Raw genomic sequence first — 27,908 nt, 5'->3', positions numbered from 1 at the left:
ATCTTCACTCATTTGAATAGACAGTCTCTCAGTTTAACAGGTCAGCTGAAGGGCAGCGCCTTTTATAGTTAAGATCTCACTTGGTGCTCTGTTGAAGTGTCAGCTTAATTTAAAGCCTGAAGTGAAAGCTGAATCAAAGCTAAGAGTACAATAAGGAACTATCTTTTCACAATATTAAATCCAGCATAAACTCGTCAAGTTTTCAAATGAATTACAAATGATAACATAAAAGGGCCAAAAGAAACGCACTGAAGCAACCCAAAAGCGTCCCAGTTACTCATTGCTATTAATAACAGATCAGACATGCAAGTGTTTCTAGTTAAACTAAATACAATTTTAACAGGTCTCTTCTCGTCAGTAAATGACACTGCTTGTTCCATAGCACACAAGAGGTCTCCCGTTTTATAGTTACCAATCACACCAGACTCAAACTACTTTTTGAAAAAAAACAAACAGGCAATACATGGCAAACTTCAGACTTTATCATCTACAGTATTAAAGCATATACAATATGTAAATGCAACAGTGATCAGGGAAAAGGAGAAATTTTCATCACCAGATGGAAAAGTGGTGGCAGTGAATCAGCTGTCTGTTAAACAATCTGCTTGACTTTCCTTTCTATTGAATACAATGGAATTGAATATTGATTGGGCATCTGATAGGCTGCTGCGGTACTACCACCAGTTTTCCAAGTAGCAGTAGAAGCTAATATGTATCCCAAAGTCTTCAGCGAGGAGTGGGTGGAATTTTAAATATTGATGTGCATCGACAAGAGTCTGAGTGACCTACAGAAGTACTTCGCACAACATCTCCAAAAGGAAATTCATCCCTATGCATTCATGAGCAGAATTAACATGGAAATCCAGCTTCAGAAACAGAAATATACAGAAGTGTAGATCTAGTAAACACATTGTGATGCTATGCTCCTGTTCATCTTATGACATCCACAAAATCTTAATTGCGTAAGATGTACCCTCTGAAAATGAATAAAATCAATATCATAATCCAAAGCACTCACTGCAGAAGCACTTAGTACAGAAATCATATGGTAACCAAATCAAATTATACACATCTTGCTATCTTAAAGTCTATCCACCCTAACGTAAGGAGTCTTCAGCAAAAATATCTGGACAAGGAAGATAACAAATTAAAAATACTATCAAATATCTCACATGCAAGTGGATATTTTCCAAACAAATCACAACAGGAGAGATTTTTAACTGCTGACTGCCTGTTTTTTGCCTGATAAAATGAATGGCCAGCATTTGAAAGTCAGCTGCTTACTTTGAATGGTCAATGGAAATGCTACCCACCCAATTCAATGTTCAGGCAGCTCCTTAAGGGGGTAAGCAAATTGCTTAACTATATCTAGTATGAGGAAGCATAACTATGTGAATCAGAGTGTTATTTGCAGTGCTGAACAACCAAATCAGTAGTCCTCGCAAACGATGAAGGCATATCCTAATGCTTATTAGTAATGCTTTTCTGATTTCTACATCAATAACTAAAGGGTGTTCCTCTTAGATATCACACCATTATGATGCACAACCCTCCACTCAACCCTGCCTTGACTTGTTAGCTGATTTAGAATGGAATGTAGCTTATTGTCCAATACCCTGCCGAGTACATAACTTATTGACAGTTTTAGACTAAACCAGAAATGACTACAGACATTCAGTACTGACTGTGAAATAAGGAATGTGATTTATATCCCCTCCCCGAATCAGCTCCTGTTGATCATTGTCTTGGAAGTTGCAATTGATACAACATCCAAAGTTATTCGATAGAGACTGAAATACATCAATACAATCCCAGTGTAAAACACTGCTTCCTGAATTCATTTCACATTAGTTCCAATTATACACTGCTGCCTCCTTATACTCTATTCCAAAGGTAATCATCTTTTTCTAATACATATTGCTCCTGAGCTAAAAGAAGGTCATGTTCCACGGTACTCTGGTGTAATTGATTGCTTAAGCATGTCATAAACAGGGCCATTGGCTTATTACTATATTGCAGACCGTGATCCCAAAACACAATCCAAATATTATTTATATATCCATTATTCAAACAGAATTCTACTTATTCAGTCATTGTGTGGCAGTGGCCAGGGTCACATTCTGAACTGCTCTCGAGTTATGAGCTGATTTGAACACTTGTTAGATTTTTCACAAGTGTTGTCAGTTTTATTTCTGGAAAGCGACTACCAGTTTTGACTAATTTACAATGTCATCACCCATGCAATAGGGGGGAGCCAGTTTGGCAAGTGAGGGCAGTTGGGCAGAGGAGTAGGTGAGGTGCAAATTGCTGAAAAGGAATTATGAATATTTGTTATACAGGAAAACATCTTGCAGCCAATCAAAACATTCACCAGGGTAATTGAGTGAAAGACTAAAACTTCTTCACAAAACAAAAGCGATAAATTTCCCACATCGTTAACTAAGAGAGAACACAGATTTATTAATGTGCTCTCTACAATGCAGCCTTTCTTTTAACTAAAAAACATTAGATTTATGTTCTTCTGGGATTTAAGAAACAATTGCTGGTAGTCAAGCAACAAAAATACGTAGTTCGCGTTCATTTTATTTTGCTCTTTGCATTCTTTAAAATGGGTAACTGACAGACAAGTAAAACACTGATATTGATTGCAACAAAATCAATGTAAAATCAAATCAAATAAAGTCAAATCAATGGTACAAGTACCTTTTGTTTGTTACTTTCCATGAGCATTAGGAAGTAAAGATCAGCAGCTTACTGGAGCAATGTTCAAACATTTTACAGCACATATCCTGGAAGGAATATGACTAAGTAATTATACGAAAAACTGACAGCTTCAGCAACATGCAGTAACAGTGGCAAGAATAGCACAATCATTTTTGGAGACCGTGGGTGTCATTTTGATATTGGGTCTACAACAGGAAATAACGTACACTGGCCCATTCTGCATAGAATCATAAAACCTTACAATAGACAACAAGCCCATTCCACTCGTTGTACCGATTGCAGATTCTTGAAAGAGATGATTCTAATATCTGATTAGTGCACTTCTCCTGTTCTTTCCACATAACTCTGCATTATTTTTCCCCATTCAAGTCGTTATCCAATTCCTTTCGGAATGTTCTTAGTTCATCTGCTTCCACCATCTGTTTAGGAATTTTATTCCAGATCATGACGACTTGCTATGTTTAAAATAAAATCCTCATCTCCTCTCTAGTTCCTTTCATAATCACCTCATTTACTGTGCCTTTGGATTAGGAACCTTCCTGCCAGGAGAAACCATCTTTTTCTTTATTGAGACACCTCACTGTCTTGAAAATTTTCATTAAAATTCCCCTTAACCTGTGGTCATTTCAATGAAGAAAGATGCATAACCGGCTGTTGATTCAATATTGCCAATTTATAAGTAAAACCAAAGTCAAAATTACTCCTTGGACTAAACTCTGAAATTCGGAAAGACCTGGATACTAACTCGAGAAACCTGTGTCACAGGGGAGGCAATGGCCTAGAGGTACTATTGCTGGACTGTTAATCCTGAGGCCCAGGTGATGTTCTGGGGCCCAGGTTTGAATCCTGCCACAGCAACTGGAACTTATATTCAATAATAATCTGGAAATAACAGCATAATGATGACCGTGAACCAGCTACTTTCTTGAACTCTTAAGTGCTGAGATTAATCTTTGAAAGCATTTCTAACCAGAGGTCAGCCTAACTGACCTCAATCCTAACAGACAACCAGAGGGAGGAGAGAACCTGGGATTCTGGGCAAAAGCATCCCTGCTTCTCTTGTAATCACAAGCACTGTTTAAAGGCGCTTTGTTTCTTCTGAAAACTGTCCTCACCTGCCTTCAGCTATCAGATTTCGTGAAGCCTGGGAAAAATGGCTGGTCTGGCTTAAACCTGCAAAGCAGATGAAAATGAAACAAACAGAGAGAATGATGGAGAAACTCAGGAGGACTGGCAGTGTTTGTGGAGAGAGAAAGAGAGTTAACATTTCAAGTCTCATAGAAGTTGCTCGATCTGCGAAGTTTGTCCAGCATTCTCTGATGGTTTCAGATTTCCAGTAGCCACAGTATTTTGTCTTTATTCAACAGCTTAAAGCTGTGGCTGGGAAACATATCCTAATATTTAAACAACCGGCCTGTCTATTGAGAGTGGGTTGTATTCCTGTTCTTTTCCTTGCCTCCTTTAAACTCTGAACTATTTGGGGTAGGGGTGGTATGAGAGACAGTTATGAATTTTTTTAAAAACATTTTAACATCTAGCTTTATCCCAATGCACATCATGGTCTGGTCAGGCCAAATGACTTGTTAGCGAGTTTTGAGAAGATTTGTAGCTCAGGTTGAGGTTCTGGATGTGAGCTTGCTCGCTGAGCTGGAAGGGGCGTTAATGACTTGTTTCTGCACTGTATACACTCTTTGTAAACATCTGTTTGGTTGTTAAAATTCACCTCATGAAGGGGACTGGTGGGGAGGAGTCAAGGGAGGAGAGCTTTTAATATGTGTTTACTACCCAGCCTGGGAGACTCACTCGAGTCGCCAATGACAGTAAATCTTAGAGAATAAGCAGGACTTCGAACAGCAAGGAAATGGAACAAGCCAACAGCGGTCGTAAAAACAGCATCAAATCTGCATCTGTTTTTTTTATGCTTAAGCGCAGAAATTTGCTGCACCCAGTTTCAGGTGTAAAAGAACAGTAATACAATCTGTACCCGATGTATAACTAGCCTCACTACTAAACTTGTAGAGCCCTGGATGTATACATTAGGCTACTCGGAAGTATAAAACAGTAACTACATTTTGTTTGTTGAACACTCTCTGTGAGTAATGAGTCTGCGGGAAGATATTGTTTATAAGAAGAAACTGGAGATTTTTTATCGAAACAACAGGAGCATGAATCTTCTCTTACTCCACTGGAATTGCCATCGCTATACCAACCCACCAGAAAGCACGCTCCAGCTCCCCCGCCCACCATCCTATTCTGGCAATTTCTCAGAGTTGGTTCAACACTGATGTCTAATCTTGCACAAGTTGGTGTTTAAAGTGCAGCCAGCATCGCATGCCAAAACCAAATAAGGAGACTGAAGAACTGATGAATTCTTAGTCCATGTGACCTGTTCAACATGGAGTCTTGGCCCATTGAGTATTTTCTATTTTTTAGGATTTGTAAATCAAATCCAGAAATAGAAGATGAAACTGTCTCATCTTCAAGTATTTTCTAAGATTGGGAGTGCAGTACAATTAACAGGGGCACAGCAATACAAAGAAGGCACCCTCCCTGACAGTAAGGTTCAATCCATAGAAAAACGCTGAACAAAATATTACGGAAAATCTTGGAAAGAAGCCTTTCCAAAGGATATGGAGATGTCAGTATTGGACTGGGGTGGACAAGGTCAGAAATCACACAACACTAGGTTATAGTCCAATAAGGTTATTTGAAAACACAAGTTTTCAGAGTCTTACTCCTTCTTTAGGTGTTAGTAAGACAGTGGTATCAGATATAGAATTTATAAAGTCAAAGATAAAAGGGTCACTCCACAAATGAGGATGTACTAAACAAACCTAAGGTGCTGTTAAATCTTTAATCAGTCAGAAGGTTTTAATCGATTAATATGTATATGTAAATCCCCGAATTTCTTTGAAGTCACTGTCTTGAGAGAGCTAGAGGTTTTATCAGTGTAAAGAGGAGGTGACATTTTAGGTCAGACAATGCATGTTAGGTGAGAGGTCTTGTTTAGAATCTGTTTGTGTTTTGGTTTTGAGTCAGACTGGTTTATTTCTAAAGTAGGAATTTATAAAATATCACATTGACTGACTGTCTGTAAATTATGTGCTTTCTGAACAAAACAGAACGTATCTGCAAATATAAATTCACCCCATAGGTTCACATGTTTGCGTGTACGTGAATTTACTGCCTTTCGTTTTACTACATGTTCTTAAATTGCTTCTCTTTTAATAGAAACTGACATTCTTGCCCTGGCCCACTACAGATGTCAAAATTAAAGGCTGTTAATTCCCAAGATTATGCTTTTGACCTTTTGTTAAAAGGTCACAATAATAGTAGCTACTTTTTAAACTTTGCTGCCATTGCTCCCACGTACACTGAGATTGTTCAACTTCATCATCACACAGTTCTTCTTTCTATCCTTATTTCTTTTCAGATGGTCAATTATTATTCTAACTCTCATTTTAATGAAGGGGTCCACAATGTTAGCCACCTGTTGGTGAACAATAGTCTAAGTGGCCTAATGTCTATTTCCAGTTCTTACTGTTACTTCAGAATTACAGTAACTGCTTTTTCCACTTTACCACATTTGCTTACTCCCCATTTACTTAATTTCTCCTGTCTGCTTCAGTAAAGTTCATTTTTATTTTTCACTTTAAATTTTCTTTTTGTTTTACATTTATTTGATGTCTTTACTTGACCTTTATGTCCTTACTCCCATCATTCTGCCCAGTTTTAATGGAAGGAGTGCCTGAGACAAGTCAGAACTACCCATGGATAATAAAATGTGAGGCTGGATGAACACAGCAGGCCAAGCAGCATCTCAGGAGCACAAAAGCTGACATTTCGGGCCTAGACCCTTCATCAGAGAGGGGGATGGGGATGGGGATAGGGTTCTGGAACACATAGGGAGGGGGAGGCAGACCAAAGATGGAGAAAAGAAGATAGGTGGAGAGGAGAGTATAGGTGGGGAGGTAGGGAGGGGATAGGTCAGTCCAGGGAAGACGGACAGGTCAAGGAGGTGGGATGAGGTTAGTAGGTAGGAAATTGAGGTGCGGCTTGAGGTGGGAGGAAGGGATGGGTGAGAGGAAGAACAGGTTAGGGAGGCAGAGACAGGCTGGGCAGGTTTTGGGATGCAGTGAGGGGAGGGGATGAGCTGGGCTGGTTGTGTGATGCAGTGGGGGGAGGGGACGAACTACCCATGGACTTGGGTTCTTTTTAATGCACTTGAAGCAGAGCTGGATCAGATTATAACAAACAACGCATTCATAATAGAGCCTGTTCAGTCCTAATGTTGCTCAGGGTAAATCATGGTTGAATCACAATTGATTATTAGGGACTACTGAAGTGTAGAATGAATCAAAGAGGAAGCAAAAACTGCACAACAGAAAGGACAATTGAGGCCCTGCAACATTCCAAACATTTTGCAGCGATTAGCCAAAGAAGCAAGTGGACTTACTCTGATATGAACAACAGTTCAAAATGAATTAAGGCTTCGCAACCCATCACCTGATTCAGACTAATTTTGAACCATGATACTTGGATTACTCATTTACTTCAGCAACAACTGTTTGCACTTACATGTCATGCATCCCAAAGCACTTCACAGGCATATTACAATTAGACACCGAGCCACACAAGATGATATTAGGCCGACAAAAGATTTGTCAATGAGATAGATTGGGAGGACTGATTTGTACAAGGGTAAACAAAGCTTTAATGCTGAAAATTCAGAGCTTAAAGAGCCCAGGTCGCTGAAAGCATGGCCACCAATGGTAGTGTGAAGCTCCAAAATATTTACTATACTTTTACTGTACATTTATCATGGCATAGTGGTAGTATCCCCAAGGGGTTAAAAGGTTGAGCGCTCAAGCATCACTGCAGAAACTTCTGAACAAATATCTAAGCTAACAGTCAAAGCAGGACAGAGGAAGTACAATCAGAGCTGCTATTTCTTTTGGATTAGACTAAACCAAGGTCTCAGATAGGTGCTAAAGATTCTTTGGCAGTATTCTGAGGAAGAGGGGAATTATTCCCAATAACCTAGCCAATGCTGATCTTTTGACCATTACAACTATGCAAATTATTCAGTCATTAACAAATTGCTTGTGGGGCATGCAGTGTGCAAACTGGCTCCTGCATTTCCAACATCATACGTCAAAAGTCCTTCAGTGGCTGTGTAGCAGCTTGGGGGATTTTGGGATTGTGAAGGGAACTATTACGAGCTTTTTTCTTACTTCTTTTAGTAATAAAGATTCGAAACAAGAATGTTAGAGTGTTTCAAAACCTGCATAAATCATTTGATGAGAAGCATTTAAGTCTGAATTTTCCAACTGTGTTGTTCTAATTTTTGTAAGCTGGAGAAATATTATTGACTTATAACCATAATACTTTTTGCTAAAATTTGACTTTATCCTTAGGAACCAACATTTAACTTAATTAGAAACATATCTCGGTAGCTGTATAATCAGAGAAACTTTGGAATAGGATGCAGTTTAGAAAAGATATCAAGTTGGAGGGATTCTGGGAGGTTATATCAAGCCTTAAGAAGCTTATTACAGATAACAGCTAGACCTTGAAGAACGTCTACGCGAGTTGTTTGTACATGCAAAAAGACAAATGTGGAAAAATCAAAGCTGCTCTGGGAGTTAAGACCTTGTGATCAGACAGTCAAACAAGGATGGATGCAAAAAGCATGGATGATGGCGTGATGGTCTCCTGAGACCATTGAGAGTTCAAGAAAAAGCATACTCAAAACATGATTGTCAAAGGATTAAATGACTGGGAGAGGGAAGGGGTAATTGTATAAGACAAAGGAGATATTTCTCTATTCTCTTTTTGATTGAAAAGGAAAGCAACTGAGTTATTGGGTTCAGACGAGAAAGGGGAGTTGAGAGATGAAACAGATCAACTGGAAGTCAGTAAGGAAAATATTCTGCCTGGAAGTCAGTGGTGAGTGGGGTTCCACAGGGCTCTGTCCTTGGGCCTCTACTGTTTGTAATTTTTATTAATGACTTGGACGAGGGAATTGAAGGATGGGTCAGCAAGTTTGCAGACGACACAAAGGTCGGAGGTGTCGTTGACAGTGTAGAGGGCTGTTGTAGGCTGCAGCGGGACATTGACAGGATGCAGAGATGGGCTGAGAGGTGGCAGATGGAGTTCAACCTGGATAAATGCGAGGTGATGCATTTTGGAAGGTCGAATTTGAAAGCTGAGTACAGGATTAAGGATAGGATTCTTGGCAGCGTGGAGGAACAGAGGGATCTTGGTGTGCAGATACATAGATCCCTTAAAATGGCCACCCAAGTGGACAGGGTTGTTAAGAAAGCATATGGTGTTTTGGCTTTCATTAACAGGGGGATTGAGTTTAAGAGTCGTGAGATCTTGTTGCAGCTCTATAAAACTTTGGTTAGACCGCACTTGGAATACTGCGTCCAGTTCTGGGCGCCCTATTATAGGAAAGATGTGGATGCTTTGGAGAGGGTTCAGAGGAGGTTTACCAGGATGCTGCCTGGACTGGAGGGCTTATCTTATGAAGAGAGGTTGACTGAGCTCGGTCTCTTTTCATTGGAGAAAAGGAGGAGGAGAGGGGACCTAATTGAGGTATACAAGATAATGAGAGGCATAGATAGAGTCGATAGCCAGAGACTATTTCCCAGGGCAGAAATGGCTAGCACGAGGGGTCATAGTTTTAAGCTGGTTGGTGGAAAGTATAGAGGGGATGTCAGAGGCAGGTTCTTTACGCAGAGAGTTGTGAGAGCATGGAATGCGTTGCCAGCAGCAGTTGTGGAAGCAAGGTCATTGGGGTCATTTAAGAGACTGCTGGACATGCATATGGTCACAGAAATTTGAGGGTGCATCCATGAGGATCAATGGTCGGCACAACATTGTGGGCTGAAGGGCCTGTTCTGTGCTGTACTGTTCTATGTTCTAACTATGATCTAAATGACTGGTGCAACAGGCTCAAAGGATCAAATATCCCATTGCTGCCTCTCAGTTCGATGTTCCTATACAAGCTATATAGACACTTCCAATTTGTCTTTGAAGTGGAGAAGACAAGAAACTAATAAACAAGAGGAGGAAGAGAGAGATAAACACAGAATGAAAGTAAGAGATCAGAAGTTGCAAGAAGTCCCACATAGCCATTTTACATGAAGTACTGCCTACAGCAAATTTATAAAGTACTGCATAACTTTACGGTCATCATTTATCAAGCTCTGGGGAAAAAACAGCCTGTGGGACTTGAAACTACTTAAAAACAATCTTCCCATCTATATATATGATAAAAGGTGAAATTATCATAGTCCCAAAGGATCACAGGGCTGCTCCCTCACTAAAGAGAGACAGCTGCTGATGAGTTTAAGCTAAGGGTCACCATGCCTCAGGTAAAGGGAGAGGTTGAGAAGGCAGAGTTTTTATTCACATCATAATTGGGGTTTCAAAACCCCTAAAACCAACAGTGGGGGCAACAGTGCATTACTTCACCAAGATTCTGGAAGAGATAGAGCAGAAGTTCAGTGTGAAGTTTCACTGGCACTGTGGTGTGGTTGCCTGGAAATAATTTTAAATTCCTTGGCCAAGGTATCTTTTTTATTTTTATTCTTTACCTGTCTTGGGGAACGAAAGGACACACGAGTTGCTTTATTGCAATAAAACAGAATGGGTCAGACAAAATGAAGACCAAATGGTTGTTTTTTTATTGTCATATCATATTTGTATTTTCTGATGTTTTCTGGGAAACAAGTAATCATTCAGCAAGTAGCTGCAGAAATGAAACAGACATATCCACAAAATTCTAGGTTCAACCTCAAACTTGTGCTGAGTTTGTGCTTCAGTTGATCTCAGTCAATGTGGTTTTCTGGCGTGACACCCTATTGCCATTACTCTGGCCTTGAGAACGATAAAAATCAGGACAGCATTTTCTTTACAGCTAAATAACTTTCTGACGAACACTGAAAGGGAAACAATGTCAACCAAGCTCATGAAACAGAGGACACTTCACCGGCTGGGACGTGCTCAGGATTGAAGACAGCTACATCCCCAAGAATACGATACGTAGAGAACTAGCCTGTGCCAAGAGGTGAGCAGAGTGTTTGAAGTCCAGTCAAAGATGCTGGCGTAAGAGACATGAAAGCCCTCAATATTAGACATGACGAGGGGTACTCTAGCTGATGACTGATGCAAATGGCAACACCAGATACTAGCAGGAAGCTCTGAAGCTCAGCAAATAAGACATCAGCAAAGATCCTGCTTCACCATTCACATGCCACAACATTATATATGGCACTGGGAGGCAGACTTTGCCTTCCTAGAAATGGCTTCTCCACCCATCAAAACACATGCCGTCTCATCTGATCTCACCTGAGTTTAAAAGAATGAGGGGATATCTCATTGAAACTTACAGATTACTGAGAGGCTGCGATAGAGTGGATGTGGAGGAGATGTTTCCACTAGTAGGAGAGACTAGGACCTGAGGGCATAGCATCAGAGTGAAGGCATAAACCTTTAGAACTGAGACGAAAAGGAATCTCTCCAGCCAGAGAATGACAAATCTCTGGAATTCATTGCTACTGGAGGCAGTGGGGGCCAAGTCATTGAGTGTATCTGAGATAGATGTAAATTGGCTCTTGATTAGTAAGGGAATCAGAGATCACACAAAGCAGGCAGGAGAATGGAATTGAGACACATATCAGCCATGAGAGAAGGGTGAAGCAGACATGATAGGCGGAACAGCCTAATTCTGTTCCTATATTTTGGATCTCCTGGTCGTAGGGAGCTCCATTCCTATCATCTCTCATTGAAGGAAGGATGGTAAAGCAATCATTTAATCTACTTTTTTTGCACTATCTACTCCCATCTACATTGTTTACAATGCTGCCTATCTTTGAATCATGGCAAAATTGGATATTTGGCTTTTCAACTCATAAACTAAGTTATTAATAGTTGAGGACCCAGCACATGAAATCACATCCTACTAAAGAGAGTAAATGTTCATTATCCCCTCCTCTGGGTCTCCTGAACCTCAGCCAATTTGCAAATTTGCTTCAAAGTCCAAACTTCCCCTTACCCATTACAAATCCTCTGAATAGCTGGAAATTTGTAAGGTATTCGCTTGGACACTCAATTGTTAAGTACAGATTCTAGTAATTTTCTGAAGGCAGATGTTCAGCTATCTGGTCTAGAATTCTTTACTTTGCCTTTCGCAACTTCTGTAAATAACAGAACAGTATGAGCAATATTCTGGAATTCAGGGATGGATCCTGAAACAAGCAAACTTTGTAAGATTTTAGTTAGGGCACCTACACTATCCTCATTTTGAAAAACCCAGCAAGGTCCAGGGAATTTCTCTCACTGTGGTGCTATTATTTTCTTCATCACTGTTATATTGCTCAAGTCCAATTTGGTGAATCTCTGTACCTGACAGAATATTTGGAATGTCTGATATGCTGGTTCCTTCCTCAACCGTTAAATACTGGTGCAGCATAATTATTCAACATATCCAGCATTTCCTTATTTTGGTTAACAATATCACCCATACGATTGTCAAGGGTTCTACATTGTTCCTTGCTACACACTTCTTAACATAATCATGAAAAATGTTTGTGCTGATTTTCATTTCCCTTGCAAATTTCTTTGCACATTTTCATTACATAGCTCACCATCTATTTTGCTGCTCTTTGCTGTTCTTTAATATTTCTCATTTGCCAAAAGATGTTTTATTTGCAGTTTTCTGTGTTTTTCTGTATTTTTCCTTTAGGTTTCATGTTATCCCTTGCTTCTTTAGTCCTCTGTGACTGTTTTTAGCAAGTACAGTTCTTGCCCCTTAGGAATATGCTCTCGTTCTACATCACATTTATTTGTTCTTTGAACACCTTTCAGTGACATTCTGTCATTTCACCTATTAACAGATTTAGCCAGTTTATTTTGGACATCTGTTGACATTTCACATCACCTTAACCCAAATACAGAGTTTTAGCAGCTTCAAACATTACATTGAATTCAAACACATATGAAGTATTTTTGATAAATGTTCTCTCACCATTAAGCTATTAAACAAATGTAGTTCATCACTATATCTAGTGCAGTATACCCCGTTGTTGGTTTTAACATCCTTCCGCCTGATGCACAATCCAAGTCAAGTCAAAAATTCTAATTAGCTTTGGAATGTAATGTATTATTCCCCTCCAGATCACGTGTATTGTTTCTAACACTTACTTTCTTACACAAGCATCATGCAGAAATCATTCTATGTTTACTTTAAGAATGGAATTCTCGACAAAATTATTGAGGACTATTTAGGAAGGACTTTTAGGTCCAAACAGAGCAACCACAGAGTTGAGAGGGGTGTGTTAAAACGTGTACCGTTGGCCCATTGGGTTAGTTTTCTAAAACCATCCCTAGTTCAAGCAGAAAGTAACCACATAAGCTAGTTAACGGCACAACCAAACAGCTCAGCTGACCATGTAGCCAGTGCTCCAGGGAGGCTCTGAAGCTCTCCCTGACTATCTAGTTTTAGTTGCAATCACAGGCCACCATGTCTGAACCTACAATTGATGCTGGACTGTTAATTGTAACTTTGATATAAAATTTTAAAAATCTAATGGAGAAAGGACATCTCCACCTTGACACACCCAATTCCTTTCTTATCTGAAAAGGAAAGGTAGCTGCAGTATCTTCCAAGCTGGAGGATCTTCCATTGGCTCTCCAGCCTACAGAGCCTGCCCATTGTTCTTAATTGGGCAGTAAGCCTGGTCCTGGCTACCAGTTGTCTGATTTGGGGGACATTGCTGCAGGCTACCTGTTCCCTGCATGGTACAGGCTTCCGACCACTATTTAACCCAGAAGGCAGGGTCCCCAGCGTGTGGAGGGTGCCCTGCCCTTTGGTTGCTGCTTGCTTTTTCCTACTAATTTCATATTCAAATACACTGCTTCATGAAAAGTCACCACTTTCAAAAACCTATTCTCGCACATGCATGAGTTTATAAGAAGGTACAGATAACAGACCATTCCCATCAGCTATTTCATGGTCTCCATCCAGCACAGTTTGTTGTACCCAAACTGACTGAATATCAGATACATGAGAGTTAAAATTGCACTCTGCAATATTAACAGTGATATAATTGGAAAAATGATCAAGCATTTTAATGAAGAATTACTATTAATGAGAAGGAAGAGAAACTTGATAAGATGTGTTAACACATTGTTACTGATAGCATGGGACACAAACTCAAATTACGTCAGCCAGATGAAAAGACATAGGATTGACATAAAGTGTGTTTTTAAGCGCAGTGTTTATAAACAGTGATCTATGATTATGAAAAACTGGAATTCAATCCATTACAATATCATTCAATTGATTAGGAAACCTAACTCTTTATCAAGAATAATATTTAATCATGCCAAATTAACAATGACATTTCGTGGCTGATTGTCATTGATTTTGAATTCATGACCGCTTATTGAAATTCAAAAACATATAAATTGTCAGATTATTCCTGTTCGAGGTTTTACGATAAAGACTCCATGGTCGTCCGTTGCTACCGCCTCCCACCCCAACCCGGCCCCGGCGTCATCCAAATGAAGTGCAGAAAAGAGAAAGGCAGTAAAAACAGAGAGAGCTTGGAAGTTACTTTGGGGGAGCATTTCAAGCCAGAGGAGAGAATGGATGAAATCATAAACTCGAAACAGCAGGTGGATGCGAGTGGAACCGTATCGCAACGACACACTGAAACTGCTAGGGTAGATCAGTTCTACAATGTTGACAACTCACGGTTTTCACTTTTAGACTGGCTATGTAATGATCTACAAGCACAACCGATACGTGGAAGACAGAGGAGTGTTACTTCTACGTGGGGTGTGTTCCCATACTTTTTTTTGGGCTTAACTCACCTGACATTCGAGTTTCTCTCAGATCACCCTAGTATCTGAAATTAAAGGCAGTGAAAAGCGAGCCTCACGAAACAGCCGCTGCAGCGGGCGGGGGAACCCTTCCGACTCCCATCCACTCACCGTTCAATCGCTACAGTGACCTCACCCATTCTTCTCGTTTTGACCACTTCTCTCCTTAACCAAAGATCTGTGTTAGCCTATATTTTCCTCTTCTGGGTTTCCAGCATTTCAGGATGGACTAGCGACCAAATCGGCGTTGGAAACATCTTAACGCTAGTTTATAGCAGTGCTCTTCTCAGTTTGTGTATCCAAAAACGTTGCAATTTTAAATTATATTTATTTTTCAGGAGACCCCTACAACTGCAAGAGTAACAATCCTTAAGATTTAGACACCAGCATCCTGCTGACTGCATTGAGATTACCGGGGGGATCAATGCACTTGCGCCTTTAACACCAGGTTGCAAAAGCAGGCATGACTTCGAGCAACAAACTTTATACAAATTGCTGATACGAGGAGAAATCTATCAGAGTGAATTACCACTTACATCATCTGATGGCCCCATACTTCAGACTAACGAAGCCCTGTGATGTTTCCATTTGCTGCAGCTCGGTGTAACACCAGCTGGGCTGCTGGAGAAACAGACTTGGCTGTGAAATGAGAGACGTTGTTTCACTTGGTACATCCTTCATTGCTGACAGGTCCCACGCTGCCAAACCTCCTACTCTCAGGCACAGCAGAGCGATGCTCGCAACAAAACAAAAATAACGCCCATACAGGAATCACATGATCTGCGAGCGTCTGCCTGGCAAGGCGGCTGTGGTCTCTGTTGCAGTGATTTGCAGCAAAACCATTTTTTTTCTTTGCAAGGTTTTATGAATTGTTTAGCTGTGCACAAAGTAGGATTTAGCACTTTCTTCCTGGCCGCCAGAACAGGTATTTTATGGGTCCCTTTAGAGTTTTGATAATTTATGCAAACCTGGCTGGCTGCCAAAAAGAGAGTGCACAACAGTGCTTTATTTTCGTAATGTCACCGATACAGTCGACCGAAGAAAAAAAAAGAGGCAGTCAACTCTCAAATGACATTCTGACATGAGAAGTTTAGTGCAAGGTCCGTACTGAAAACCCACTTGTCACACATTACCTGTCATGTAACTTAATTCTGAGCATCTATGGGAACATGTTCACTATCAACACCTAACTGACCGGCATCCCCGGTATAAAATACATCCATATATTGGCTGGTTTCGATGCTGTACGCTTAAGGAGCAGTACCTTGCAGATAGTATGCATTCCCCATGAAACTGGGTGAGCCCCTGATTTTGTATGACCTAAAGTCTGAATGACTTCAAGACCACATTTGCTGTGAATTCTGGCTTGAAGAGCTGGACCCATGTCTGCCCTTCGGTCAATGAACGTTAGCCTGAAAATCTTCCTCTGAGCAGTGAGGGAGAAGTGGTTCTCTTTCCAGCAAGTGGCAGGAGAAAACTCTCCCAGGCCAAGCAGAACTGTAGGTGCCAGAGACTGGTCTGCAGAAGAAGATTTCATCACAGGAAAAGATTCAGTAGATTTATTCTCTCTGGCAAGACAAGTGCAAGACCAGATACTTAAGACAGGTGCCTAGGTATTCACCTTCTGGAAGTGGTGCCAGCTGAGAAGCTGTTCCTATCATGAGAGGAGTGTTAAATGACTTGTGTTTAATGGCTACCATTGACGTCATACAAAGGCCATTACAGTAAAGGTAGATGTCACATGACCATAGGAAATCAGCCAATACACTGAAGTACAATTATGTTTCTTCAAACATCTGCCTTCTCATAAAAATTCTGTGCATAATCATCAGCAATTGCAAGTTATCCATCATACATGGCTATTCAGAAAATTATCTTTGATAACAAAAACAGGATGTGAACTCTTTCCTGTTTCATTTCCATCAGTCTGTGCACATGCATTGTCTTTAAATGATGCAGGTTTCTTAATGGCACGTGTGCATGTTACTGTTGGTTGTTCCTTCAGTATCTGGTTGGCCCAAGGATCATGTTTCTTCTCCAGGGAGTATCATTCCAAAGACAAATGCTTTTGCTGTGGTAACTCTTGTTACTAATCCATTTAATGATGCTGGAGAACAATGAACCTGTGGAAATGAGGGACATTTTGGAGACAATGTCTTCCCAATTTCTTGCCTGTGAAGATGTGCCTGCTCCAGTTGTAAAAGATGTCTGCAGTCATGACAATATATCTCATTATCCACATCACCGTGTACATTCAAGGGAACAACTGTTTGACATAGATCCCAATTTACCACATGGGCTGAACTTTTTGAAAGAGTTGAATGTTTGCATTTTAGCTCTCAGCTGTCCACTGCATAGCTCTGTCAATAAGTTGGTAGTGAAATCAATATGAAATTTGGCTGACATTTCATTTTGTGACATATGCCTGGTATGACTTCTGGTATCAGTAGTTTCTTTGCCATTGGTAAAGTCATTCACGTACAGTGTGATGTTAGTGTTTGGACTGAACTAGTTGACATGCCTTCAGTAGGTGTATTGATCCATTCAAATACTGCCTTGTACAGGTCACATTCTGAATGAAAAATTAAGCAGAAACTTCCTATGTAGTTTAGAAATACAATGAATTGTTGCACTGCTTTCACATTTGTTGATGGCTGCATCTTAGTTACGGCTGTCACCTTATCAGGATCCAAATGAAGTTCAATAAATGGTCTATGTACACGACATGTTCAATTCCATCTTTTGTAGTTCAGCTTTATCTGGTGAGCTCCCTGTAGAAGTCACAATAGATTCTGATCACGGTCTACAATGGCTTCTTCCATTGTGTCTCCACATCCAGAGACTAGTAAATCATCCACAATAGCTCTTGCTATCTACATGATACTCTCTTCCATCAGTGAAAGTGCCAAATGGCATACACAACTATCTGTCAATGGATAATAGGCAATAGACAATAGACAATAGGTGCTGGAGTAGGCCATTCCGCCCTTCGAGCCAGCAGCACCATTCATTATGATCATAGCTGATCATCCATAATCAGTATCCTGTTCCTGCCTTATCCCCATAACCCTTGATTCCACTATCTTTAAGAGCTCTATCTATCTCTTTCTTGAAAGTATCCAGAGAGTTGGCCTCCTCTGCCTTCTGGGGCAGAGCATTCCATATATCCATCACTCTCTGGGTGAAGAAGTTTTTCCTCAACTCTGTTCTAAATGGCCTACCCCTTATTTTTAAACTGTGTCCTCTGGTCCTGGACTCACCCATCAGCGGAAACATGCTTCCTGCCTCCACAGTGTCCAATCCCTTAATAATCTTATACGTCTCAATCAGATCCCCTCTCATCCTTCTAAACTCAAGAGTATACAAGCCCAGTCGCTCCAATCTTTCAACATATGATAGTCCCGCCATTCCGGGAATTGACCCAGTGAACCTCCGCTGCACTCCCTCAATAGCAAGAATGTCCTTCCTCAAATTTGGAGACCAAAACTGCACACAATACTCCAGGTGTGGTCTCACCAGGGCCCTGTACAGCTGCGGAAGGACCTCTTTGCTCCTATACTCAATTCCTCTTGTGATGAAGGCCAGCATGCTATTAGCTTTCTTCACTGCCTGCTGTACCTGCATGCTTGCTTTCATTGACTGATGTACAAGAATACCTAGATCTCGTTGTGCTTCCCCTTTACCTAACTTGACTCCATTGAGATAGTAATCTGTCTTCCTGTTCTTGCCAGCAAAGTGTATAACCACACATTTATCCACATTAAACTGCATCTGCCATGCATCCGTCCAAGTCACCCTGTATTCTAATAACATCCTCCTCACATTTCACACTGCCAACCAACTTTGTGTCATCAGCAAATTTGCTAATATCACTGCTAATGCCTTTGTCTATATCATTAATATATATCGTAAACAGCTGCGGTCCCAGCACCGAACCTTGTGGTACCCCACTGGTCACTGCCTGCCATTCCAAAAGGGACCCGTTTATCACTACTCTTTGCTTCCTGTCAGCCAGCCAATTTTCAATCCAACTCAGTATTTTGCCCCCAATACCATGTGCCCTAATTTTGTTCACCAATCTCCTATGCGGGACTTTATCAAAGGCTTTCTGAAAGTCCAGGTACACTACATCCACTGGCTCTCCCTTATCCATCTTCATAGATACATCCTCAAAAAATTCCAGAAGATTAGTCAAGCATGATTTCCCCTTCGTAAATCCATGCTGACTCTGACCTATTCTGTTACTGCAAATGAGTCGTAATTTCATCTTTTATAATTGACTCCAGCATCTTTCCCACCACTGACGTCAGGCTAACCAGTCTGTAATTTCCTGTTTTCTCTCTCCCTCCTTTCTTGAAAAGTGGGATAACATTTGCCACCCTCCAATCCGCCGGAATTGATCCTGAATCTATAGAACCTTGGAAAGTAATTACCAATGCGTCCACAATTTTGAGAGCCACCTCCTTAAGCACCCTGGGATGCAGACCATCAGGTCCCGGGGACTTATCAGCCTTCAGCCCGAACAGTCTATCCAACACCATTTCCTGCCTAATATAAATACCCTTCAATTCGTCCATTACCCTCGGTCCTTCAGCCACTACTGCATCTGGGAGATTGCTTGTGTCTTCCCTAGTGAAGACAGATCCAAAGTACCTATTCAACTCATCTGCCATTTCCTTGTTCCCCATAATAAATTCATCCGTTTCCGACTTCAAGGGCCCAATTTTAGTCGTGACCATTTTTTTCTTTTCACATACCTAAAAAAGCTTTTACTATTCTCCTTTATATTTTTGGTCAGTTTTCCCTCATAGCTCAATTTTTCTCTATGTATTGCCTTGTTAGTTATCTGCTGTTGCTCTTTAAAAGCTTCCCAGTCCTCCGGCTTCCCACTCATCTTTGCTATGTTATACTTCTCTTTTATCTTTATACAGTTCTTAACTTCCCTCGTCAGCCACGGCCACCCCTGCCTCCCCTTAGGATCTTTCTTCCTGTTTGGAATGAACTGATCCTGCACCTTCTGCATTATATCCAGAAATACCTGCCATTGTTGTTCCACTGCCATCCCTGTTAGGGTATTGTACCATTGAACTTTGGCCAGCTCCTCCCTCATAGCTCCATAGTTCCCTTTATTCAACTGCAATACTGACACTTCCGATTGTCCCTTCTCCCTCTCAAACTGCAGATTAAAACTTATCATATTATGGTCACTACCTCGTAATGGCTCCTTTACTTTGAGGTCCCTGATCAAATCCGGTTCATTGCACAACACCAGATCGAGAATTGCCTCCTCCCTGGTCGGCTCCAGTACAAGCTGTTCTAAGAATCCATCTTGGAGGCACTCCACAAACTCCCTTTCTTGGGGTCCAGTACCATCCTGATTCTCCCAGTCTACCCGCATGTTGAAATCTCCCATAACAACTGTAGTGATACCTTTGTGACAGGCCAATTTCAACTCTTGATTCAACCTGCACCCTACCTCCTGACTACTGTTTGGGGGCCTGTAGATAACTCCCATTAGGGTCCTTCTACCCTTAGAATTTCTCAGCTCTATCCATACTGACTCTACATCTCCTGAATCTATGTCCACCCTCGCAAGGGACGAAATATAATTCCTCACCAACAGGGCTACCCACCCCCTCTGCCCACCAGTCTGTCCTTTCGATAGCATGTATAGCCTTGAATATTCATTTCCCAGCCCCTGCCCACTGGAAGCCACGTCTCGGTTATCCCCGCAACATCATACTTGCCAACTTCCATCTGAGCCTCAAGCTCATCCACCTCATTTCTTATGCTTGGTGCATTTATATATAATATTTTTAATTTGTTTCTCCCCTCACCCTTCCTATCAATCACTATTTCACTTGGCCACTGTCTCCTGAATGGCTTCCAGAATATTGTTTGAAAACTGTCACATTTACATAGAACATAGAACATAGAACATTGATTCAACCTGCACCCTACCTCCTGACTACTGTTTGGGGGCCTGTAGATAGCTCCCATTAGGGTCCAGTACAGGCCCTTCAGCCCTCGATGTTGTGCCGACCTGTCATACCGATTTCAAGCCCATCTAACCTACACTATTCCATGTACGTCCATATGCTTATCCAATGACGACTTAAATGTACCTAAAATTGGCGAATCTACTACCGTTGCAGGCAGAGCGTTCCATTCCCTTACTACCCTCTGAGTAAAGAAACTACCTCTGACATCTGTCCTATATCTTTCACCCCTCAATTTAAAGCTATGCCCCCTCATGCTCGCTGTCACCATCCTAGGAAAACGGCTCTCCCTATCCACCCTATCTAACCCTCTGATTATTTTATATGTTTCAATCAAGTCACCTCTCAACCTTCTTCTCTCTAATGAAAACAGCCTCAAGTCCCTCAGCCTTTCCTCGTAAGACCTACCCTCCATACCAGGCAACATCCTAGTAAAACTCCTCTGCACCCTTTCCAAAGCTTCCACATCCTTCTTATAATGCGGTGACCAGAACTGTACACAATACTCCAAGTGCGGCCGCACCAGAGTTTTGTACAACTTCACCTTAACCTCTTGGTTCCGGAGCTCAATCCCTCTATTAACAAAAGCTAAAACACTGTATGCCTTCTTAACAGCCCTGACAACCAGGGTGGCAACTTTCAAGGATCTGTGTACATGGACACCAAGATCTCTCTGCTCATCTACACTACTAAGAATCTTAGCATTAGCCCAGTACTTTGCCTTCTGGTTACTCCTACCAAAGTGCATCACCTCACACTTGTCTGCATTAAACTCCATTTGCCACCTCTCAGCCCAGCTCTGCAGCTTATCTATGTCTCTCTGCAACCTACAGCATCCTTCATCACTATCCACAACTCCACCGACCTTAGTGTTGTCTGCAAATTTACTAACCCATCCTTCTACGCCCTCATCCAGGTCATTTATAAAAATGACAAACAGCAGTGGACCCAACACCGACCCTTGCAGTACACCACTAGTAACTGGTCTCCAGGATGAACATTTCCCATCAACTATCACCCTCTTTCAGCAAGTCAATTTCCGATCCAAACTGCTATGTCTCCCACAATTCCATTCCTCCACATTTTGTAAAAGAGCCTATTGTGGGGAACCTTATCGAACGCCTGGCTGAAATCCATGTACACCACATCAACCGGTTTACTCTCATCTACCTGTTTGGACACCTTCTCAAAGAACTCAATAAGGTTTGTGAGGCACGGCCTTCCCTTCACAAAACCGTGCTGACTATCGCTAATCAATTTCTTCTTTTCTAGACGATTATAAATCCTATCCCTTATAACCTTTTCCAACACTTTACCAACAACTGAGGTAAGGCTGACTGGTCTATAATTACCAGGGTTGTCTCTACTCCCCTTCTTGAACAGGGGAACCATATTTGCTATCCTCCAGTCATCTGACACTATTCCTGTAGACAATGACGAGTTAAAGATCAATGCCAAAGGCTCGGCAATCTCCTCCCTGGCTTCCCAGAGGATCCGAGGATAAATACTATCTTCACCCTCTGAAGGATTTCTAATACCTCTTCTGTGTGGACCTCAATCCCACCTAATCTAGTAGCCTGTATCTCAGTATTCTCCTCGACAACATTGTCGTTTTCTAGAGTGAATACTGTTGAAAAATATTCCTTTAGTGCTTCCCCTATCTCATCTGACTCCACACACAACTTGCCACTACTATCCTTGATTGGGCCTAATCTTACTTCCGTCATTCTTTTATTCCTTAAATACCTATAGAAAGCCTTAGGGTTTACCCTGATCCTATCCGCCAACAACTTCTCATGTCTCCTCCTGGCTCTTCTGAGCTCTCTCTTTACGTCTTTCCTGGCTACCTTGTAGCCCTCAAGTGCCCTAACTGAGCCTTCACATCTCATCCTAACATAAACCTTCTTCTTCCTCTTGACCAGAGATTCCACCTCCTTCGTAAACCACGGCTCCCGCACTCTACAGCTTCCTCCCTGCCTGACAGGTACATACTTATCTAGGACACAGAGGAGCTTTTCCTTGAATAAGCTCCACATTTCTAATGTGCCCATCCCCTGCAGTTTCCTTCCCCATCCTATGCTCCCTAAATCTTGCCTAATCTCATCGTAATTGCCTTTCCCCAGCTATAACTCTTGCCCAGTGGTATACACCTATCCCTTTCCATCACTAAAGTAAACATAACAGAATTGTGATCACTATCACCCAAGTGCTCACCTACTTCCAAATCTAACACTTGGCCAGGTTCATTACCCGGTACCAAATCTAATGTGGCTTCGCCCCTTGTTGGCCTATCTACATACTGTGTCAGGAAGCCCTCCTGCACACACTGGACAAAAACTGACCCATCTATAGTCCTCAAACTATAGTGTTTCCAGTCAATATTTGGAAAGTTGAAGGCCCCCATGACAACTACCCTGTCTCTCTCACTCCTATCGAGAATCATCTTTGCTATCTTTTCCTCTACATCTCTGGAACTATTTGGAGGCCTACAGAAAACTCCCAACAGGGTGACCTTTCCTTTCCTATTTCTAACCTCAGCCCATACTACCTCAGGTGACGAGTCCCCAAACATCCTTTCTGCAACTGTAATACTGTCCTTGACCAACAATGCCACACCACCGCCCCTTTTACCATCTTCTCTGTTCTTACTGAAACATCTAAATCCCCGAACCTGCAACAACCACCTTCATTTCCAAATAACCGTCCTTTGCATCAAAAGGTAGTAAAGACATGGTAAATTGTAGCAAAGTTTCTTCAACAGTGGCATGGTGTTGTAAGATTTCTTCGGGTTTTGTTGATCTTTGAGTCTATGCAGACATTCAGTTTTCTGGGGGGTTTTTTCTGGTACCATGCTGATGATTCAGTTTGTTGGAGTGGCTGTTTCCTCGATCACTGTCTTCCTTTCTAACTCTTTTCCTTCGGGTTGAACTTGGCAATTAGAACTCACCTCAGCACAGACTGCACTGGTCTCATTTTCTGATCCATTTTAAGATGATATTCAGCAACAAGACATCCAAGAACCATTAAAACACTTCGGAATTTTCTAGGATGTATCAGTTATCAGTCGCCTGCAAATCCTTCTGGCTTGTTTTGTGTTACTAGTCTAAGCTTGAGACTTGTTGCAGTTGCGTTAAGTGAATTTTGCTTAATATCTACTAACTGGAACTTCATTTCTGTATATTTTTGGAATTTCTGCTTTGCTTGTCCTCTTAGGATGAGTATCATTTCATCACATAGCTTCAAAAGGTGCGTTCAAGGATTTTTGTTTTGGGTCACCACCTTGAGGAACATCACACAGATTGGTGAAGCTCATGATGGTGAATGAAACTTGGGGGTCTACGTTTGCATTTCACATTCAATTGATGTCCTTCTGCAGTAATTCATTCAATAGCCAGACACCTTTATTGTCTTTAAGGCTGGTGCCACCAACTTGTTTTATGATAGTAAAGTGATTCTTCGAAACTACTAGCTGATATCTACCTAACATCAATTTTTATAATCTTATTTTGCTTTTTTTCAAACTAAATGTTTGTATGCAAATTGAATCAACTTCTTCCAGTTGCAGCACTATATTTGCCAAAAAGGACATGTGACAGAATCTGCAATATATGACATTATCTCCAGCTCTGACCTTGATCTTTCTATTGACCTTTTTGCAAACGATTCAGCCTTTGACCCAATCTGTTATTTTCTTTTGGCCGGAATAATTCTCAACATAATGCATGTTTCAAGTATTCTTCTATCAATATGAGTTTGCTGATGATTGACAATCTCAGAGCTTCTGCACATGTTGCTGGTTTTCTTGAGGATAAATTTCTCCACTCTCAGCATGCACGCTCTCATGACAGGATCCCTTTTGCCTAAGATAATCCTTCGTCTGACTAGATCAATTTTCAGCTGTCCAAGCTTGCAGGTTTCAGCTCGATGTATCAGTGCTGTCATATATTGATCAACATTTTTCTCCTTGTGCTCCCATGTTGAACAACTGCTATCTTAATTAACATTACTATGAGATTAAAAGTGTCATTTCAAAGGCTGAAAAAATCTCTCCTACCTGCCATCTCAGCTCCGCTGTCCATTTACTTCTTCATCTTTTGGAATTCCTGAGGCAATACAGAGCCATGAGCTATGAATAGAAAAGTCCATTTAGCTCATTGGCACCACCATACTCAATGAATCCAAGAGCTCCCTCATTCAGAGAGTGGTCAGTCTATAGGAGAACTCCAGAGTGGCCAATCTACTGGTGAAAGTGACAGCAGTCAGGAATATTTACAGGAGCTGTGCACTGACCTTCACAAAATGCAAGGTACACTGTAAAGACTTCACCATTTAGTGCTGCTGATGGCATACAAATGTTTTGAACAGTGCCAGTTCTGCTGATTTCTCACTCTCTTCCTGTCTGACTGGTTGGTGTGAATTTCTTCTGGTGACTGCTGTATCCAGGCATTTCATTTAGTTATATGGTTCCTATGTCCGCTGCATTCTCAAACTCATCAGCATCTTGCAGAATATGGAGACTTTTTAAACTTTTCATTATCTTGGCTGTTCTGTATCTGATAACTCATTTGTAATCAGTTTGGCTTTTGACAAGAACTGTAGTTTTGTCTGTATATAGGAGATTTTGTTTTACTTGTGAATTAATATGGGTATCTATATCTCTTGCAAATATTTCTCTCTATGCATTCCTTCATCACTGTTTCCATCATTAACCACGCTGCATTTTTCTTGATTTAGCTAAATAATAGCTGTTAGTTTCGTGAACACCTTCATCTGTTTACTCATGGTATTATATGCTCTGTCAATGCTACAGTGTGAGCTTGTCCTTTCCGATCTACCACTTTTGTACTTCAGGGTGAGCAGAGCCCCATGTAATTTGGCAGAGTAGCTTTTCATCCGTGTCCTTAAATTTTCATGCTCTAGTAGCATTTTTCAATCTTGTCTAGGAAGTGTCAATGGGCTCACATGGTTCTTGTCTCAGGTTTTGAAACTCATTGTCAGAACTTGTGATTTGACTTCGGCTCAAGAGTTGTACTGAATTTTTAAAAATTGCGTGGGCTTTTTCTGTTGTTTTCACTTAGCTTCCAACTATTAAAAATAATTAACTATTTTGTTTTCCATCCACAGTATGATGTAAGTGATCTTTCCTTATCAGTACTGCCCTTTAGAAAACTATTCAATGCACTTTTGATTAAACATCTAACATTCCACCAGGGTATCATCAGCCTCTAAATTCATCATAGGATGGATTTGTGTACTTATTTTTATGGCAATGGTGATTTCATTTCCATATGTTTCCCTCAGTTTTCTTTTTAATCTCCCAGGCAATAATTTGGGTCTTTATTTCAGCATTAAATTTGTTTAAATTATTTGCAGTTTTACTTAGACATTCCACTGCCAACATGTTAATGTTTCCCTGGTCCAATAGGTTAGGAATGAACAACACTTTAGAATAAAAGCACTGGAGTTTCATTGAGTGTCATTCCTGAAGCTGTCTATGTGGCTGGTAGACTGATGGGCCCAAATTTTGCTAGGCATGTGATTCCAGTGCAGCAGTAAAACGTCACATACCCGATGTGTATACTCATAACAGTTAGTTCCTATTTCTTTATCAATAATGTAATCAACACGATAGCTTCCATCCATTTAACTGAGTAACATGAGACTGAGGCAGTCACCAAGGAGTCTGAGAATGAGAAGGGCAATCTCTTTGATCTGTCCCCAATCCCACTGGCTGAGGGACAATGTAAGCAACAAGGCCTGGGATACAGGCTGACCCTGTAACGATGCCAGTGAGGCAGACTTTGGCAGATGCCAACCATTGTTTTGACAAAACATAGATGATCACGCAAAGGAAACACAAGTAGGCAGGTGCCTCGACCTGTCCCGAGACCGGAAGAGGAGCAACATGTAGAAGTTACCAAGAATAGAGGCCATTGTATCAGGCTCAGTACTGAGTAAGTCACTAGATTTCTTTGATTTGTAATTGTGCATTTTTTATATCTTTGAGAACACACAATATAAGAGCTTCCTATGACACGGTGCCATTGCAGTGAAGGTTTGGGATAAAGAGCAGGGGCAACCTGACCTGGGAGATGAAGGGTACATGTGGTAGGAAAGTGAGTATTGACATGCAGGGTAGTCTTGTTGTAGACTGAGTGAACATTGAAGCAGTGGGTCTCATTCCTGATGATGGTCTTACTGTTTAGCCACTGGGCTCCTTGATGGCCTCATGAGTACAAGCAATATCCTACAGTGGTGAGAATCCAGCAAAGGAGACTACAGTTAATATCTGGGACCCGATCTATCCGGAATTGAAATGTGGTGATCTCATTTCAGGTGATTGTGAGATGCAGTACAGTGAAGATATCTTCAAGGAGCCACCAAAATCTTGTGGTGATCCATGAGAGAACCAAAGGCAAAAAAGTTTCAAGACTACAGTGATCTTGTCTGCTTCAGGCAGGACAAGGTGAACTGTTCTGCGAGGTATTAAGCTATCTGCCACACAGAGACAAATCTTGGTTACCATCTGTTTGGAGAGTTGTAATCTCCTACAGCACTTGTTTTCCGATAGCAAGAAGGGGCCCTATCTTCGCTAGTTGAGGCTTTTTTCCAGTGCCTGGTGCCATTTCTCTATCTCCTAATGGATTAGTCTCTAACCCTCTTGCTGAGGATGTCAATTGCCATTGCTACTGAACCTAACTTCTCAGAATTGTATCCCATTTTCAGTGGTGTTTCCCACATGCTCCCTTGGGTGGCCTCCTAATTATACCTGGATGCAACTTTTTCTTATGACCCTGTGACAACAGAAAGAATATAGCTCCCTGCACTCCTGGATTACATGTCAATGAAGCCTTGGCAAGAATAAGTACAATCTGAAAGTTTGTGCTGAGCCATTTCAGGGAGAAATCAGGAAACAGATTTTATTATAATAGGTCAGAGAGATCTGGAATGCCTTCCTTTAAATGCAGGTTGTTGTTGAGCCAAACTAGTAAATCCAGCCTGAGCTTAAAAGGATTTTTGTTAGGTAAGTGTATGGAGAGTTATGGAACAAGGGTGAATAAATGAAATGGAAGTGCAATCAAACTAAAAGACAAAATAGGAACTGCAGTATACTATTAATGACCTAATCCTATGTACAGAATGGAATACCAGGCTGGGTAGAGAAAGGGCAGCCAGTTTATTATCACCAGTTTTCCACCTTCTCTCAAGTTAAAAATTGCTTTCCTGGAATCTGTTGTACAAAGCATTTCTCAGTGTTCTACAACAAGTAAGGGGTGAACTTTCATCATC

General features: G+C 41.2%; 1 protein-coding gene across 8 annotated transcripts in view; it reads right to left on the bottom strand.

Annotated features, from left to right (window-relative positions):
- The window catches only part of ndst3 (N-deacetylase/N-sulfotransferase (heparan glucosaminyl) 3), a 989,735-nt gene that overhangs the window by 752,764 nt on the left and 209,063 nt on the right, over positions 1-27,908 (bottom strand). For 2 of the 8 annotated variants that reach the window (XM_059646039.1, XM_059646060.1), the window contains exon 1: positions 15,156-15,321. The exons of the other annotated variants lie outside the window; for them this stretch is intronic. The gene's annotated coding sequence lies outside the window, so the exon portion shown is untranslated. Of the gene's footprint in view, positions 1-15,155; positions 15,322-27,908 lie in introns of those variants that run through there. 8 annotated transcript variants of the gene reach the window in all.

Source organism: Stegostoma tigrinum, chromosome 1, assembly GCF_030684315.1.
Source record: "Stegostoma tigrinum isolate sSteTig4 chromosome 1, sSteTig4.hap1, whole genome shotgun sequence".
Classification (NCBI taxonomy): Eukaryota; Metazoa; Chordata; class Chondrichthyes; order Orectolobiformes; family Stegostomatidae; genus Stegostoma; species Stegostoma tigrinum.
This window is presented reverse-complemented; position numbering and strand designations above follow the sequence as displayed.